The sequence below is a fragment of the Capricornis sumatraensis genome, chromosome 2 (assembly GCF_032405125.1).
Source record: "Capricornis sumatraensis isolate serow.1 chromosome 2, serow.2, whole genome shotgun sequence".
In the NCBI taxonomy this organism is placed as follows: domain Eukaryota; kingdom Metazoa; phylum Chordata; class Mammalia; order Artiodactyla; family Bovidae; genus Capricornis; species Capricornis sumatraensis.
This window is the reverse complement of record NC_091070.1, coordinates 23,797,142-23,815,495: the sequence shown is the minus strand read 5'-3', so window position 1 is coordinate 23,815,495 and position 18,354 is coordinate 23,797,142. Positions and strand designations below refer to the sequence as shown.

Genomic DNA, 18,354 nt, shown 5'->3' with positions numbered 1-18,354 from the left:
TTGCCCCATCTCTTAGTTTATCATCCTTTGTATCGTTCTATACGTTAACAACTTTGTGACCAAATAGAGGCTCAGAGACATTATTTTATCCTGATTCCTGTTGTAATTGATAGCAGGTATTTGAACTCAGTTTATTTTCTCCAAAGCCCTTGGATTTTTCGACTTTGTATTTTAGCCTGCTTTTAGATTTACCTAGTTTAACACTGTCTTTTTGGTAAGAATCTTTTTTAGGAAAGACATCTTTAATTTAGTGTTTAAATTGTGCTTGAATTAAAGTGAGAACTTTGAACCTGTAAATTGTAAGCTCAAGTGTAGGGGCTACATCTTTTTAATATCTCATTGGTTAATATGACACATGGTAGATGGATGTATCAGTTTGCACTTTTTAATCATTTACATATTAAACCTTAGCCTTACTTGTAAGTTTCATCCCAGAGACTGTTCTAACCTAGTCACCTCCTGTAGCCTGAGAGAATTTGAGATTCAGAACAGTTCCATTTATTCGGCGTTGACCATAAATGTGTTTATTGATGGATGGGGGGGATTGTCTAACTTTCACACGTTCTTAATTAGCTTTCTTTACAAATATTAAATGTGAATGGATGAATTATGGGCTTTTCTGATAGACATCATAGTTACAAACCTTGCACCAATTAAGTACTCATACTGTGGAATCAGATTGGTGCTTCTTGACTTGTGTGTGACTCTGGGCAGGTTAACCTGTGAAAATCTGATTCCTTCTCTGCAGAATGGGGGTTGTACTTATGCCTGATTCAGAGGTTGTAGGGCTGTCTGAGGAGGCCTTACAGATAGCTGTGAAAAGAAGGGAAGCGAAAAGCAAAGGAGAAAAGGAAAGATATACCCATTTGAATGCAGAGTTCCAAAGAATAGCAAGGAGAGATAAGAAAGCCTTCCTCAGCAATCAGTGCAAAGAAATAGAGGAAAACAATAGAATGGGAAAGATTAGAGATCTCTTCAAGAAATTAGAGATACCAAGGGAACATTTCATGCAAAGATAGGCTCAATAAAGGACAGAAATGGTAGGGACCTAACAGAAGCAGAAGATATTAAGAAGGGGTAGCAAGAATAACACAGAAGAACTGTACAGAAAAGATCATCATGACCCAGATAATCAATATGGTGTTTATCACCTAGAGCCAGACATCCTAGAATGCAAAGTCAAGTGGACCTTAGAAAGCATCACTAGGAACAAAGCTAGTGGAGGTGATGAAATTCCAGTTGAGCTGTTTCAAATCCTGAAAGACGATGCTGTAAAAGTGCTGCACTCAATATGCTAGCAAATTTGGAAAACTCGGCAGTGGCCACAGGACTGGAAAAGGTCAGTTTTCATCCCAATCTCAAAGAAAGGCAATGCCAAAGAATGCTCAAACTACCGCACAATTGCACTTGTCTCACACACTAGTAAAGTAATGCTCAAAATTCTCCAAGCCAGGCTTCAGCAATATGTGAACCGTGAACTTCCTGATGTTCAAGCTGGTTTTAGAAAAGGCAGAGGAACCAGAGATCAAATAGCCAACATCCGCTGGATCATGGAAAAAGCAAGAGAGTTCCAGAAAAACATTTATTTCTGCTTTATTGACTATGCCAAAGCCTTTGACTGTGTTCACAAGAAACTGGAAAATTCTGAAAGAGATGGGAATACCAGACCACCTAACCGGCCTCTTGAGAAACCTGTATGCAGGTCAAGAAGCAACAGTTAGAACTGAACATGGAACAACAGACTGGTTGCAGATAGGAAAAGGAGTACATCAAGGCTGTATATTGTCACCCTGCTTATTTAACGTCTATGCAGAGTACATCATGAGAAACACTGGGCTGGATGAAGCACAAGCTGGAATCAAGATTGCCAGGAGAAATATCAATCACCTCAGATATGCAGATGACACCACCCTTATGGCAGAAAGTGAAGAGGAACTAAAAAGCCTCTTGATGAAAGTGAAAGAGGAGAGTGAAAAAGTAGGCTTAAAGCTCAACATTCAGAAAACGAAGATCATGGCATCTGGTCCCATCACTTCATGGCAGCTAGATGGAGAAACAGTGGAAACAGTGGCTGACTTTATTTTTCTGGGCTCCAAAATCACTGCAGATGGTGATTGCAGCCATGAAATTAAAAGACGCTTACTCCTTGGAAGGAAAGTTATGACCAACCTAGATAGCATATTCAAAAGCAGAGACATTACTTTGCCAACAAAGGTCTGTCTAGTCAAGGCTATGGTTTTTCCAGTGGTCATGTGCGGATGTGAGAGTTGGACTATAAAGAAAGCTGAGCACCAAAGAATTGATGCTTTTGAACTGTAGTGGTGGAGAAGACTCTTGAGAGATCCAGCCAGTCCATCCTAAAGGAAATCAGCCCTAAATGTTCATTGGAAGGACTAATGTTGAAGCTGAAACTCCAATACTTCGGCCACCTGATGTGGAGTGCTGACTCATTTGACAAGACCCTGATGCTGGGAAATATTGAGGACGGGAGGAAAAGGGGACGACAAAGGATGAGATGGTTGGATGGCATCACTGACTCAATGGACATGGGTTTGGGTGGACTCCGGGAGTTGGTGATGGACAGGGAGGCCTGGCGTGCTGCGGTTCATGGGGTCAAAAAGAATTGGACACGACTGAGCAACTGAAATTAACTGAGGGAAGGAAAAACCTTTTTCTGTTTCCTCCTAGCTTTGTCTGGGGCTCTGCAGATTAAACTGACAAAAGACAGAGTTAACAGAAGAAATGGTTTGTCACTTATGCATATGGAGGGCTACAGAGGAAAGAATTGGAAACCATAGAAGCAGTGAGTCTGAGCGATAAATTGTGGAATACAGACAAGACAAAGAAAGGAAAGAGGCTTTGTAGGGCCTGCAAATTGTGGGAATGTAAATATGTGGGGGCAACTAGTGAATATACAGATTATTTTAGTCAGGTTTGTTATGTAGATTTATGTCTGTGTCATCTGGATTGATAAGAGTCAACTCTGAGGATTGAGTTCCTTTTTCTGGTAATTAGAAATGAAAATTCATGTTACCTTTAAAAAGGAAAATTTATGCCCTGCCTTTTAAGTCTGATAGGGAAAGGCAGTTTTTTTTCTGTTGTATGCTGTTTTCTAATCGCCTTATCTCAAAATAACCCTTTTGCCAAAATGTCACCTTTTGAAGTGGAATATTCAGATCCCCTCAGAGTCTTATTTTGAGGATTAATTGAAATGATGTATCAAGAATGATTAGCATAGTACCTGGTATATATATTAATCACTTCATAAATTCTTATCCATAAATAAGAGAAAGAATACAAACCTGTTTTATGATACTTACATGGACTAACAATGAACTGTATTGTTTTCATAAATATATTTTGAATAGTATGTGTGATTATCAATAATTTGATTTAAGCAGTTTTGTAGGAATTGTGTGAATTGGTTATCATAGGCTGAGTCAGTGATGGATAATTATAATTTTGTGTTGAAGTAAAGCTTTTATCATCTCTGAAATAATAGTGAAAGTCAGTGGGGGCAAAACAATTTGTTGCTCTATTTATAAACAGCTTACGTATGTAGTGAGATCAAGTTCTGCTCAGCATTACTAGTTTCTCTTATTGACTCTCAAGCATTAGTCAAGGGTATTTTTCACTAGGTCATTTTTACTACACTTTAAAATAGGCTTAAAAAAACAGTTTTTAGAGTTGAGTTTCATTATGGGGAGTTAAAATTTTATGTTTAGAAACTATTTGTTTAATTTTACTCATGTTAGAGTGCTTGAATTAGTGTTTTGTTCACTTTTTTCCTTTTGTGTAATGGAAGCTTTTCATATATGGCTTGGGTCTTACATTCTTTCCCATTTATACAAGTTTTCTTAGGAAGCTCTTCCACAAGTAATTCCTGTAGCATTTTTTGCAGTTGTAGTGCAGCACTTACCAAATAGCATTGAAGTTTTGTAGAGGTTTTGTTTGTTTGCTTGTACACTTATACTTGTTTTTCATACTAGAATTTAAGTTCCTTACGAATTTAGACACTCTGCTTAGCAATCTTCTTGCCAGTGACTATCCCAAGTTTTTGTACCAAATGAGTACTTACACTGTTGAATGGATGAATAGTTTAGTAACCTTTTATAACTATAGGATTTCTGTACAGTAATCTTTCAGATTGACCTTTCATTCTTACTTCGTATAATGTCCTCATTATGTTTTACTGCCTTCTAAGACTAGTCAAAATCACAACATTACTCATATCCTCAGTCAGCAATTTTGTAGTGCTAAAAGTTCAGTGGATTCTAAACTTGGTGGCATTTGTACCCTCATCAGTTTTCTTTCTTCTCAAATTCGCCTTTCCTGTTTTGATAACATAACTTCTGGTCCTGAAAGTATTCTCTATGGATTATTTATTTTAGTCAGTTTTTTTGTTCTGATAATTCTGAACTGATTATTTGGTATTCCTTCAATGACAATGCAGATTTTTTTTTAATTGCCTATTGTTGAATTGCATACCAATAAACCATCTGGGTAGAGATAATCATCTACTAATGTGCTGACCTTTGGAGTCTTTTTTTTTCCTCTAGTAAACTATAAATCACTTGAAGTCAAAAGTTGGTGTATCTTAACAATGCACTTTTAGAGACCTGCAGCTTGTGATACATGGGTTTCAGGGAAGGAAACTGATTAACAGGATTGACAACCTAAGGTTAAAGGGGAAGGAGAAAATCTTTATAAAATAGGGATACAAATAGGCATCTAGAAAGCAAAATCTTAACCCTGTGATTTTGGTAATTAGGATTCTTTGAGTTTGTGATTGTGTATTATTAATATGATGAAAGATGAACTTGACTTAGCATTTTATAAAGTGTTAGTAGTCTGTTTTGGAATTTTTCTTCAACGCTGTTACTCCTTTGGTAAACTGGTTTCCTCTCATTTTTAAATTACAGATGTAATGTATTCATCTTTGTGTGGTAGAAGACGTCCTGACTTCTGAAGAGTTTTAATGATTGCTTAAGTGATTTATTTATAAATTCTTATTGTTGAATTATTTATAAACTTGTTTAGGATCTTAGGGATAATATTTTGATTCCTTCTATTTTCCTAATTGTTCTAGAACTCTTGAAAGGGCTTTGGTGCTTCTGCTAATGTTTTGTACTTTAAGAAGGTAGTTGTAATTTTAAAAGTCACTACTTTTTCTTTCAAAAAAGTATTATCTATGTGGTTTTCTCGCCCCCTCAAATTATAAAAGTAACACATTTTTTGTCAGTGTTTTGTAAGGTGTCCAAATTGTGCAGGAAGTAAAACCTGATAAATAAGTTATCCTTATTTTTCAGATACTAAGTGAAAACAATATTCCATATATTTTTCTGGATTTTTTTGTGAATAACTTTATAAACATTTTTATGTGCATTTATAAAAATGGGATGATATGTATGTGTGTGTTTGTCGCTCAGTCGTGCCAGACTCTTTGCAACCCCACGGACTGTAGCCCCCTAGGCTCCTCTGTCTGTGGGATTTTCTAGGCAAGAATACTGGAGTTGGTTGTCATTTCCTTCTCCAGGGGATCTTCCCAGCCCAGGGATCAAACTTGGGTCTCCTGCATTGCAGGCAGATTCTTTACCATCTGAGCCACCAGGGAAGCCCCTGGGTGATATGCAGGTACTGTTAATTAATTCACTTGCTTTTTTGTTCCATGTCAGTTCATATAGGGCTTTATGCTCTAGTAGCTACATTAAAAAAATTTGAAATAGACAGGTGGTATTCTTTTTTTCTTCCTTTTTTTTTTTCTTTTTTTGCCACACTGTGCAGCTTGTGTGGTCTCAGGTACTCCACCAGTGATTGAACCTGGGCCACAGCAGTTAACACCTGGAATTCTAACCACTAGACCACCGGGGACTCTCTTAATAGTATATTCTGTTTAACAGTGTCTAAAAAATTACCATCTCTGCATGTATGAAATGCAAAAAATAATGAAATGTTTTGTATTCATTTTTCCCCATGAAACTGTGTGAAAGTGTTAGTTACTAAGTTGTGTCCAACTCTGCGCCAGTGTCCAGCTCAGGCCACCAGACTCATCTGTCCATGGAATTCTCCAGGCAAGAATATGGGAGTGGGTGGCCATTCCCTTCTCCAGGGGATCTTTCCAACCCAGGGACTAAACCTGGGTCTTCCTGCCTTGCAGTCAGGTTCTTTACCATTTGAGCCACCAGGGACGCCCATTTCCCACCCGACCCCCCCACCCCCCCATACTGAATCTTTAAAATCTAGTGTGTAATTTTATGCTGATAACACATCTCAATTAGAATGATAGACTTTCATTGGAAATACTTAATCTATATTTAGATTTTTAAAATTTTACAGTTGAAAAAGTAGAGTAACATACCCAAATTGTTCCTAACATACTCTATAGGATAAATTTCCAGAAAAGGAATTGTTAGTGAAGGTTTATTTAAAATTTTTGGTATTTGTTGTTGTTCAGTTGCTCAATCATGTCCGACTCTTTGTGACCCCATAGACTGCAGCATGCCAGGCTTCCTTGTCCTTCACTATCTGCCAGAGCTTGCTCAAACTCATGTCCATTGAGTCGGTGACACCATCCAACCATCTCATCCCTCTGTCATCCCCTTCTCCTCCTGCCTTCAGTCTTTCCCAGAGTCAGGGTGTTTTCTAATGAGTTGACTCCTGGCATCAGGTGGCCAAAGTACTGAAGCTTCAGCTTCAGCATCAGTCCTTCCAATGAATACTCAGGGTTGATTTCCTTTAGAATCGACTCCTTGCAGTCCAGGGGACTCTCAAGAGTCTTCTCCAACACCACAGTTCAAAAGCATCAATTCTTCAGTGCTCAGCCTTCTTTGTGGTCCAACTCTCACATCCGTACATGACAACTGAAAAAAACATAGCTTTGACTATGTGGAGCTTTGTCGGCAAAGTGATTTGTCTCCTTTTTAATACACTGTCTAGGTGTGTCATAATTTTCTTCCAAGGAGCAAGTGTCTTTTAATTTCATGGCTGCAGTCACCATCTGCAGTGATTTTGGAGCCCAAGAAAATAAAGTCTATCACTGTTTCCATTGTTTCCCCACCCATTTACCAAGAAGTGATGGTACCAGATGACATGCAACAGTGAAGTTAAATGAAGCAGTCAAGTGAGAAAAGATGAATTTTCCATAATCGTTTTAAAGGTAAAAGAACAATGTAAATGTTATTTTTTTTTTTTTCTTAAAGGAAGCCTGTAGTTGGGATGGTATTGGTTTACAGAGACCATTAGCACTATGGAGCCGGAGCCGCATGAAGGTTCACTTCTCTGGCTTTTAGTTCCTCTTCTGTAACTTTTAGCTCTGAAACTTAGCTTACAGAGCTTGCATGTCTTCTGGAAAACGGGGATATCTGACCTGCTCACCTTTCAGGGCACCTGTTGAGATCAAATGAAATAATGTGCTTGAATTACTATAAAAACTGAAAAGCTTTACAAATAAATGTGTAAGATGTGAATATGTAAATCACTTACAAATTTTCATTTCTAGCCTTTGAATCCCTGTCTAGCAGTTAACAGCAAGACAGAATTCCCACTCTAAATGCAATACTTCTAAAATGCAACTTACTGTCTTTCCAGTTCTCCCCTCTCCTTTTTTTCCATGGGAGAAAAACCTTATTCTCTGAATTTTTCTATTTTAAGGTCCTGTAATTTCTGCCAGGTTCAACTATCATGGTCAATATTTTACAGAGTTGTATTTGGTTCCTGGTCTCCAAAGCCAGTCAGATCATCCTTTATTATAAGCATTGTTTGAAATTATCCCTTTTCCTTCTGCTATTTCCTTTATCCTCCCATGCATAAAGTATTAAAACATTGTCTCTATTGACTGCTCTACTTACCTTTCTGTTAATCAACTGGTTACAATGTTAAAAAAATAAGATTTTAACTTTCTGAAAACTTCTTTGTTTCCCATTCTTTTAAAATTCCAAAACCAATAGTTTTCCATTGCTTGCAGGAGAAAATTCCAGCAGTTTAGTTTGCATTTAGAGTCTATTCTGGCTTTATCTTCTATCTCTTACACTGGCTCTGTTCCTTATCAGAGACTGTTCTTGTTCTCCCAGCCAGGCCATAAATATTCTTGATTGGTAGCAATATTACTAAAAAGCCACATTGCAAGTAATTTTATCCCACAAGTTTAAAAATCCATTTCTAGTCAGTTTGAAAATGTTATAAGTTATCTTTTGTTCTAGTTCCTTTTTTCAGAAACTTTACTAACCTTTTGGATGCATTTAATCTTTCATTACCAAGTAGTTGAAGGTGATAATGGGGCAGTTCAAGTAACCAAACATTTGATATCTTTGATACTGTTTGGCTTTTAACCAGTTCTTTCTTTGAGTTTGTGGCCTTAAATATCTCCTAAGACCTTCAGCCTTGTGTTTGATATAAGCAAATGGAGAATTTTCCCACTGGGGGGAAAAATAAAAACCATAATACTTTTCACTTAAGAATATTACATGATATATAGGGAGCTTAGTATTGTCTGGTAAAAAAAAAGATTTCTTATTCCTCCGCCAGTTTTTAATATTGCAAGATATTAATGGGCCATGCAGTTTTGCCTCTTCCACCATATTCACCTGACCTCTCGCCTACTGACTACCACTTCTTCAAGCACCTCAACAACTTTTTCCAGGGAAAACTCTTCCACAACCAGCAGGAGGCAGAAAATGCTTTCCAAGAGTTCATTGAATCCCGAAGCATGGATTTTTACTCTACAGGAATAATCAAACTTATTTCTTGTTGGCAAAAATGTGTTGATTTTAATGGCCCCTGTTTTGACGAATAAAGATGTGTTTGAGCCTAGTTATGATTTAAAATTCATGCTATGAAACTGCAATTGCTTTTTTACGCCAACCTAATACCTACTATCACCATCACTGCTACTCAGATTCACTTAGTAATCATTCTAGTTTTGTCCTCTGTAAAATACCATCTGAGGATGTTGTAAGGAGTATATGATACAAAGAACTTGAAACCTGGATGTGTTTAAGAGTGCATGTAATAACTGTTGAATGTTTATTCTTTATTTTTGGCTGCACTGGGTCTTCGTTGTTGCACACAGGCTTTGTCTACAGAGCAGGGGCTACTTTTTTGTTTTGGTGCATAGGCTTCTTGTTGCTGACATGGGCACTCTGGCAGGTAGGCTCAGTTTTGTGGCACACAGATTTAGCTGTGGCTCCGCAGCATGTGGCATCTTTTTGGACCAGGGATCGAACCCATGTCCCCTGCATTGGTAGGTGGATTTTTAACCACTGGACTACCAGGGAAGTCCCACTGAATATTTATTTTGAGGTGCTCCTTGGGCAAAATACTTAGCTTCTTTAAACCTGTTTTCTCTTTTGTCATTGGGTATAACACTAATACTTACACTTGTATACTTGTTTGAGGATTAACTGTGTAAAGTATGGTAGCACAGTGTTCAGCACACAGAGTTAGTAAATATTAGCTTGACCATTAAATGTTTTGTCTATACATATTTTAAAACAGTTCTAGTTTTTGTTTTTGATCACAGTTCACAGCATATGGCATCTTAGTTCTCTGACCAGGGATCCCTAACCCATGTTGCTGGCTTTGAGAGCACAGTCTTAACCACTGGAATGCTAGGAAAGTCCCCATCTTTACATTTTTAAAGTCTGTTTGGGCCACTTTTAATGTAAATATTTATCATTTTGTATGCATGTTTAGTCTCTGGCCAGACTGTGATCTTGTGATGGTGATGGTGGTGGAGGTGCCGGAATGTAGTATATGCTGGAATATGTTACTAAAATTGTATTTGCACTGCCACTCAGGTTCCAGTATGTAATACAAGGCAATTTATTTGGCAGTGGTTTTTATTGCATTTATTGAGCTCTTTCCATCCACTGCCAGGGTGACCCTTGAAATAAATCTTTTCCTGAACATTTTGAAAGGCAATAGATTAGATGATATTAAGTATCTTTCAGCCTCCCTATTTATTTAGAAACCGACAGTACTTGAAAAAGAGTTTTGTCTTGGAAGTCTGAGAAGCTTAATGAAAATTATTGAATGAGTGAATGCCTCAATTTTGGGTTAGTAATTGGCTTGGTTTAATTCAGGGACTCTTAAAGTGAAAGTGTTAGTCACTTAGTTGTGTCAACTCTTTGCGACCCTGTGGACTGTAGCCAACCAGGCTCCTTTGTCCATGACATTCTCCAGGCAAGGATGCTGGAGTGGGTAGCCATTCCCTTCTCCAGGAAATCTTTCCAACCCAGGGACTGCACCCTGGGCTTCCACATTGCAGGCAGATTCTCTACTCTCTGAGCCAGCAGGGAAGCCCTGGGGTCTCTCAGCTTTGGTATTATTGACATACTTTGTACTGGATCATTCTTGGCAGGGGGGTGCTATCTTGTGCATGTTTAGCAACGTATCCCTAGCCTCTGCTACGCAGATGCCAGTAGCACCCCTCAGCACAGTGCTGACAGTGAATATATCTAGACATTGTCGAGAATTCTCCTGGTGGGAATAGATGGGAGGCAGAATCACCTGTGATGGAGAGCCACTGTGAAAATCTAATCTTATTATGGAGAAGCTCTATACAGTCAGCAAAAACAAGACAGGGAGCTGACTGTGGCTCAGATCATGAACTCCTTATTGCCAAATTCAGACTTAAGTTGAAGAAAATAGAAATAGATGGGGAAACAGTGGAAACAGTGTCAGACTTTATTTTTTGGAGCTCCAAAATGACTGCAGGTGGTGATTGCAGCCATGGAATTAAAAGACACTTACTCCTTGGAAGAAAAGTTAAGACCAACCTAGATAGCATATTAAAAAGCAGAGACACTACTTTGCCAACAAAGGTCCGTCCAGTCAAGGCTATGGTTTTTCCTGTGGTCATGTATGGATGTGAGAGTTGGACTGTGAAGAAAGCTGAGCGCCGAAGAATTGATGCTTTTGAAGTGTGGTGTTGGAGAAGACTCTTGAGAGTCCCTTGGACTGCAAGGAGATCCAACCAGTCCATTCTGAAGGAGATCAGTCCTGGGTGTTCTTTGGAAGGAATGATGCTAAAGCTGAAACTCCATAAGACTTTGGCCACCTCATGTGAAGAGTTGACTCACTGGAAAAGACTCTGATGTTGGGAGGGATTGGGGGCAGGAGGAGAAGGGGACGACAGAGGATGAGATGGCTGGATGGCATCACCGACTCATGGACATGAGTTTGTGTGAATTCCAGGAGTTGGTGATGGACAGGGTGGCCTGGCGTGCTGCAATTCATGGGGTTGCAAAGAGTCGGACACGACTGAGTGACTGAACTGAACTGATTTATAAAAGTTTATAAGTAAGTCTTTGATAAATTTTCGCAAATCAACATTGTAGGATACAGATATTTAACAAATTACAAATGCAGCAGTATTTTTTCCATGTTGTCTTTTTATTTTTAATCTCAAGGCAATTGTGTGGCCTAAAATTACGGACTAAGAATGGGAGCTTGAAAACTAAAATCGTTCTGTTGCAGATATGTTTTATATGCAGCTTTTGCCAGGAATGTTCAAAGCTACTAAATCTTTGAAATTTTCATCTGAGAAAGATGTGTCTTCTAAGCTATTGACATTGCCCTGTTGATAAACCCAGTTAAATTGAACAGGAATCCTATCTTCCTTTTTTTTTTTCTTTTGTCTGTGAGAGCAATTGATTTTAAGTACCTTTAAATTGTATGTTTCTCCTACCTCCTCATTTGATTTCTCCTTTGAGGATATTTTTCAAATGAAGGAATTTTGCTTGTGTTCTGTCTGACATAGTACATTCTAAATAAAATAGTTTTAAAACTGAGGATAGCAATGGCTTCTTTGGAATGCAGTTATCTGGATGATAAAGGTTCCTTAATTTGAAACTGAAACCATGAATTAGGTAGAATTTTAAAAATTCCCTTATAGGATATGTCAGAAGTTCCATTAAAAAATAAACCCGGGGTATTTGCATTTGGTCTATTTCTTAAGGAACTTGATTTGTGAGTTGTATAAACCTGTTTTGCTGCTTAAAAAAAATTTTTTTTTTACATTGTACTTCATGAATTAATCTTACTTCAAATATATTATTTTTATTTTTAAAAATATTTTTTAAAAGTATGTTTAGTTTTTCATAAAGAATAATTGGGAAAAGTAGTGTCTCAGTTAAATCTTTGGTGAATTTATATATTTTTGCTTAAGTTGTTGTCGGTAGTAATTTCTGAGCTAATGCTTTTCATGAGTAGCGTACATATAGTTGACCCTTGAACAACACAGGTTTGAACTGTGCAGGTGTAGGTGGATTTTTTTCAGTAGTAAATACTACAGTGCTACAGGATTCATAGTTGGTTGAATCCATGAATGGAGAACTGTGGATATGGAGAAATCACCTATATGGAGAACCTCCTTTAGGTTATACATTTCCACTGCACGGAAGGTTGGTGTCCCTGTATCCTGTGTCATTCAGGGATCAATTCTGTTTGAGTTTTAAACTGTATTTAGTTTTAGATATAGCTAAGTTTCTTCTCTGTGAAGATGATGCACAGGGCATTCATTGTTGGAAAGTAGAATCTGTGCATTGAGCTAAACATTTATTGATGAAATAGGATTTTTTATGTGATGTCAGTGTATGACTTGGTCTTTTTAAAAAATTGGTTTTGTTAAGATACCATTTGATGCAGTTTTAAATGTATTTAAAGTCAGCTCAGTAAGTGTAATACATTAAAATTCATTAATTTTACATGTTCAATCTGAATTTTGAAAACAATTTTTTAAGGTATTATGTTGTATAAAATTCACGTTTTATAAGTACAGTTTGAGTTTGTTAAATTTATATCATGTAGGAGTTACTGAAATCTAGTTTTATTACACTTCCATCCTGCGAAAAAGTTCCCTCATCTTCTATCATAGCCAGTTTTTACGGCTACCCTCAGCTGCAGGAATCCACCAAAATGCTTTTCTAACGGCACTAATTTTGCCATTCCTAGTAATTTCATATGAATGGAATCATCTAGAATGTACACTTGTACCTGGCATTATGTTTTTGAGGCCATCCACGTTATTAAGTAAGTAAAGTCGCTCAGTCGTGTCTGACTCTTTGCGACCCCATGAGTGGTAGCCTACCAGGCTCCTCTATCCATGGGATTTTCCAGGCAAGAGTACTGGAGTGGGTTACTATATCCTTCTCCAGGGGATTACTGAATAGTATTCCAGTTTTTAAAATTTATCCTTTCATCAGCTGAAGGACATTTGAATTGTGTCCAGTTTAAAGCTATCATTATTAATAATACTTTTATGAATATTCCATTTAGATCTTTTTTTTTTACAAATAAAAATATATTTCTCAGATGGAATCACTGGATTATATATCATAAGTCTATGTTTAACTTTTTAAGAAATTGTCAAACTGATCACCAGTTCATGTTCTTACCAGTATGAGGGTTTCAGTTTCTCCACATCCTTTCCAAAGCTTAGTGTTGTCGGTCTTAAATTTTAGTGATTGTGTTGTATTTGTAATGGTGGTTTAGTCGCTAAGTCGTGCCTGACTCTTGTGATCCATGGAGCCTGCTAGGCTCCTCTGTCCAAGGGATTTTCGAGGTAACAATACTGGCGTGGTTAGCCATTTCCTTTTCCAGGCGATCTTCCTAACCCAGGGGTCAAACCTGGGTTTCCTGCACTGCAGGCAGATTCTTTACCGACTGAGCTACTAGGGAAGTCCTGTTTGTAATGGTATTTCATTGTATTATTTAACAGCTCTATTGAGTTATGATTCGGATACCATGCATATATAATTCATCCAATTCAAGTGTACAGTTCAGTGACTTTACATATATTCAGAATTCTGTGATCATTACCACAATCAGTTCTAGAATATGTTCATCACCCCTCAAAAGAAACCTGCATCCCTTAGCCATTCCCTCCCGTCACACACACACCCACCCACACCCACCACCCACCAGCTCTCAGCAGTCTCTAATCTACTTTGTCTCTCTAGATTTGCCTATTCTAGACATTTTATAAATGAAATCATATAGTACTTGGTCCTTTGTGACTGGCTTCTTTCACTTCTGTTTTTAGAGTTCATCAGTGTTGTAGCATGTATCAGTACTTTTATTGCTCAATAATATTTCATTTTGGTTATACTATTTATTCATTTATTGGTTGACAGACATTTGGATTTTTTCCCTCTCCTTTTTGGTGTTAATACTACTGTAAACATTTTTGTGCAAGGTTTTTTTCATTTCTCTTGGTTGTATACCTGGAAGTGGAGTTGCTCTATGTTTAGCCTTTTGAGGAATTGCCAGACTGTTTTACAGTGTAAAACTGTTCCCTTTGACATTCCCAACATAAGTGTATGAGTTTCAGCGCTTCTTCTTTTTTTTTTCAATCTTAGCCATCCTAGTGGGTGTTGTGGTGTCTTATGGTTTTGATTTCTGTTTCTCTGATGACTAATAATGTAGAATATCTTTTTATGCATACATTTAATAAAGCCATTTGTACATCTTCTTTGGAGAACTGTCTGTTGAGGGGCTCTTCCCACTTTAAAATCAGACTGTCTTTTTACTATAGAGTTGTATTTGTTATATATTCCAGATAAAAGTCCTGAATCAAGTAAATGATTTGCAAATATTTTCTCCTTTGGTGTACACATTGTTCACATTCTTCATGGTGTCCTTTGAAGCACAGGGTTTTAAAATTTGATCATATCTAATTTATCTGTTTTCCTTTTGTTGCTTGTATTTTTGATGTGTCTTAAGAAACCATTGCCTAATCAAGGTCATGAAGATTTATGCCTAAATTAAGTTTTATAGAGTTCTTATGTGTGTGTTTTTGACCTGTTTTGAGTTAATTTTTGTATATGGTATAAGGTAAGAGTCCAGTTAATTCTTTTGCATGTGGGCATATGGATATCTAATTTTCTTAGCGTTTTTAAGAGACTTTTTTTTTTTCTTTTACGTTTTTTTCCCCCTCATTTAATTTGTCTTGGTACTCTTGTTGATTTTCCTGTAAATGTTAGAGTTTATTCTGGTCTCTTAATTCTGTTCCATTGATTTCTGTCTATCCTATGCCAATATCTCCTTGTGGTTTTATTAGCATACTTAATGATGTTGAATATTTTTCCAGATGTTTGTTGTTTGTATATCTTTGATGATCAAATCTTTTCCCTCTTTTAAACAGTTACATCATTTGACTTACAGAGTTGTAAGAGTATTTATAGTGAATATAGGTATTCTGCAAGTATTTCTCATTTTTTATAGCTTGCCTTTTCATTTTCTTTACAGCATCTTGTAGTGGCATATTTGGGGGTGGCATATTCTGCCACTCTTCAGTGGATTCTAAAAAGCTTGTGGAATCAACAGATCTTGGCAACTGATTAGAACATCTTGGAGATAGTAGTATAATTAACAATAGTAGGGAAGAAGTTGAGGTCAGTTTAGGATATATTGAAATTGAGATTCCTGGTGACATCCATGTAAAGATGTACTTTCTGTTCCTTCAACTTGGAACCCTTTATTTCAGGATATTCCCACAGCTGACTTTTTTTTTTTTTTTTGTCATTCAAGTCTCAGCTCAGTTATCACTTCCTAAAATAGACCTTTCCTGACCATCTTATCTAATGTTGAACCTTCCAAACATCATTCCAAACATGTTTATTACATAACCCAATTCTGCTTTCTCTGTACTCCTTTCTCTGAAGCCATCTTACTGTGTATTTGCTTTTTGTTCTGTGTTATCCTATCAAAATATAATCTCTCATTAGGATAGAATCCGGAGAAGGCAGTGGCACCCCACTCCAGTACTCTTGCCGGGAAAATCCCATGGATGGAGGAGCTTGGTAGGTTGCAGTCCATGGGGTCATGAAGAGTCGGACACAACTGAGCGACTTCACTTTCACTTTTCACTTTCATGCATTGGAGAAGGAAATGGCAACCCACTCCAGTGTTCTTGCCTGGAGAATCCCAGGGATGGCGGAGCCTGGTGGGCTGCTGTCTTTGGGGTCGCACAGAGTTGGACACAACTGAAGCAACTTAGCAGCAGCAGCAGCAGGATAGAATCCTCTCTGTCTTGGTCTTCAATGTCACGTTAACATTTCCCCCTCTGAATTAACTGTGGTTCCTTTCTGTCAAATTCTTTCTGGATCCTAAACTTCTCATTTTCTTGGCCTTATGAAACCATTTATAAAGTTTAAAATTGATCCAGAAGTTGTAGTTAAAGCAAAGAAAGAAATCCCTTAAACTGCATTTCTGTTTGAGCCTTACCTAGAGATAAAAAATGTCATTAAAAATAATCTACAGAAGGGTCATGCCCTTTTTCTTTCTCATCATTGACTTCAGGTAATTTACATTGATTTTAATTGATGTTCATTAGTGATGGGTGTGTGCATTTTTATTGCTTTATACTGAGAAATCCTAGTTATCTGGAAACAGAATTGTATATCATATTGAATTAATTTTTCTGTCCTTTCCCTCTCTAAAAGATTCTGCAGATTTTTACACTTGATTGTCTCTTTTCTGTTTTACAGAGTAAGAAAGTCTGAGTTTTGCGAAAAAAATCAGAAAAGAACTAGGAAGATAGTCGACAAGAACGTTCCGATTTGCATAACGTAAGTTCTTTTCACTATTCTTGGCCTGAATTTTGTGTTAGCTGACAAAGCTGTCTCTATGGAAACAAATAGTGCAACTTCTGAGAATGTCAGAGGAATGCTGATCACTTAATATGAGACTTTCCAGCTGCTGGTCAAAGGGCATTACTCCTAGGAGAAGGGGAGGAAGGATGACTTGAAAAAAATATCTGGAGTTCTAGATGCTAGTTTAGACCAAGTATGTTTATGCCCATGAAGTGTATGTTTTACATTTCCCTCTGCCTAAAAGCTAGGATACTGATTATATCGGAACTCACCTTCTTATAGCAGTTCGTGTTTCCTGGCTCTCATATAAGTGGTTTTGTTTCTTGGTATGGAGTTTTCAGTGGGCCTGTATCCCTCAGGCTATTTCAGGCCCCCCATTCTTAATTATTTGTACTTATTGAAACTTACTTAGCTTCTTTTTACCCCCTTCTTCTGTATTCAAGTCACAGAAGCAGAGGCCTTTTTTTCTCGCTATTTGAAGTTAGCATTGAAATAGCTTTGGCCTGTGAGCCTGAAAATTCATTTTCTTCTTTTGTGGAATACATAAAGAGAGTTGTTTTGTTTATTTATTTTTTTCTTTCCACACCCCCTCACCACCCCTAGTCCCACGAGGTGGAATGTATAAGCTGGGATTCTGATGAGGATTTGAAATGTGGGCCTTCAAGATGTTTTTGAAACAGTTAATTTATAATTAGAGGATAAAGAAGAGAGGGATACTCTTTAGGGGCAGCAGCTTGTAACTACTTTAGCTGCATAAGGCAGTTTTTTATTTACATATAAGGAGGTAATTCTCTAGTTCAGTCATTTACCTGCCTCCAATTGCGAATCGTCAAACAAAGGAATTGTTTTTTGTTTTCTTTTTTGAGAATGAGAGTATAATTCCTTTGGATTGGTACTCTTTCACTGTTTATTTTTATGTGTTGGCTGCATAAATAAGCTAGAATATTCGTGGTTTGTCTGTTTAAAAATTATAAAGATCTTTAATTTTAAAACTGTGGGACACAGCATAATGTTTTTTTGATTGTGGAACAATCTGTCTTGCACCTCATGAATTAACTCATGAGTGTTATTATTAAGTCTTGGAGTTTTCATACTGTGAGATCATTATTTAATTGAGGTGATCTGGAAAATTTTCCTGAAATAGTGGCTTGTGGTAGATCTTGAAAGTAGAACATGAAAGGAGAAGCAGTTCTTATTTCTTAGTTCATAAGGCGTTTGGGCAGGAAGAGAAAGATGTGGGATAGGCAGGCACAAGTGAGGAAGCTAACTTAAGACTTGCACAGGGAAGTAGTAAAAGATACAGTTAGAAAGTTGGGATTTTACCTTGTGAGTTTGGATTCTATTCTCTAGGCAATATGAAAGCCATCAGATGTTCTGAACATAGGAATAGTTTATTCATATGCCTAGTTAGGTGTTTATCTCTTACTAGTTATCAGGGCTATGCAGATCAGTAAGATCCCTTAGATCATTTATCTGTATGACATATAGTCACCTTGAAATTGTGTAAATCAAAACCTGTAACACCCTTTAATTTTTCTCCTCCTCTCTCTCATTCCCTTCTCTTGAATTCTCCATCTTGGTTAATGACATTGCTGTCCACCTAATGACCCAAAGATAGTGTCCATGAAATCATAGTGCCTGGATAATGTTCTGAAGCCTGCAGTTTGCTTGGTCCTATGCGAGGTAGGCAGTGTCACAGATCCAGAGATAAGTCAGTGTAATTCTTGACTTCCAAAGGTTTCTGGTCTGGTGGGGCAGACAG

General features: G+C 37.3%; 1 protein-coding gene across 1 annotated transcript in view; it reads left to right on the top strand.

Annotated features, from left to right (window-relative positions):
- Positions 1 to 18,354, top strand: part of PALS1 (protein associated with LIN7 1, MAGUK p55 family member) — a 77,237-nt gene that overhangs the window by 9,401 nt on the left and 49,482 nt on the right. Inside the window, exon 2 of the mRNA XM_068963785.1 lies at positions 16,488 to 16,568. The gene's annotated coding sequence lies outside the window, so the exon portion shown is untranslated. The remainder of the gene's footprint in view (positions 1 to 16,487; positions 16,569 to 18,354) is intronic.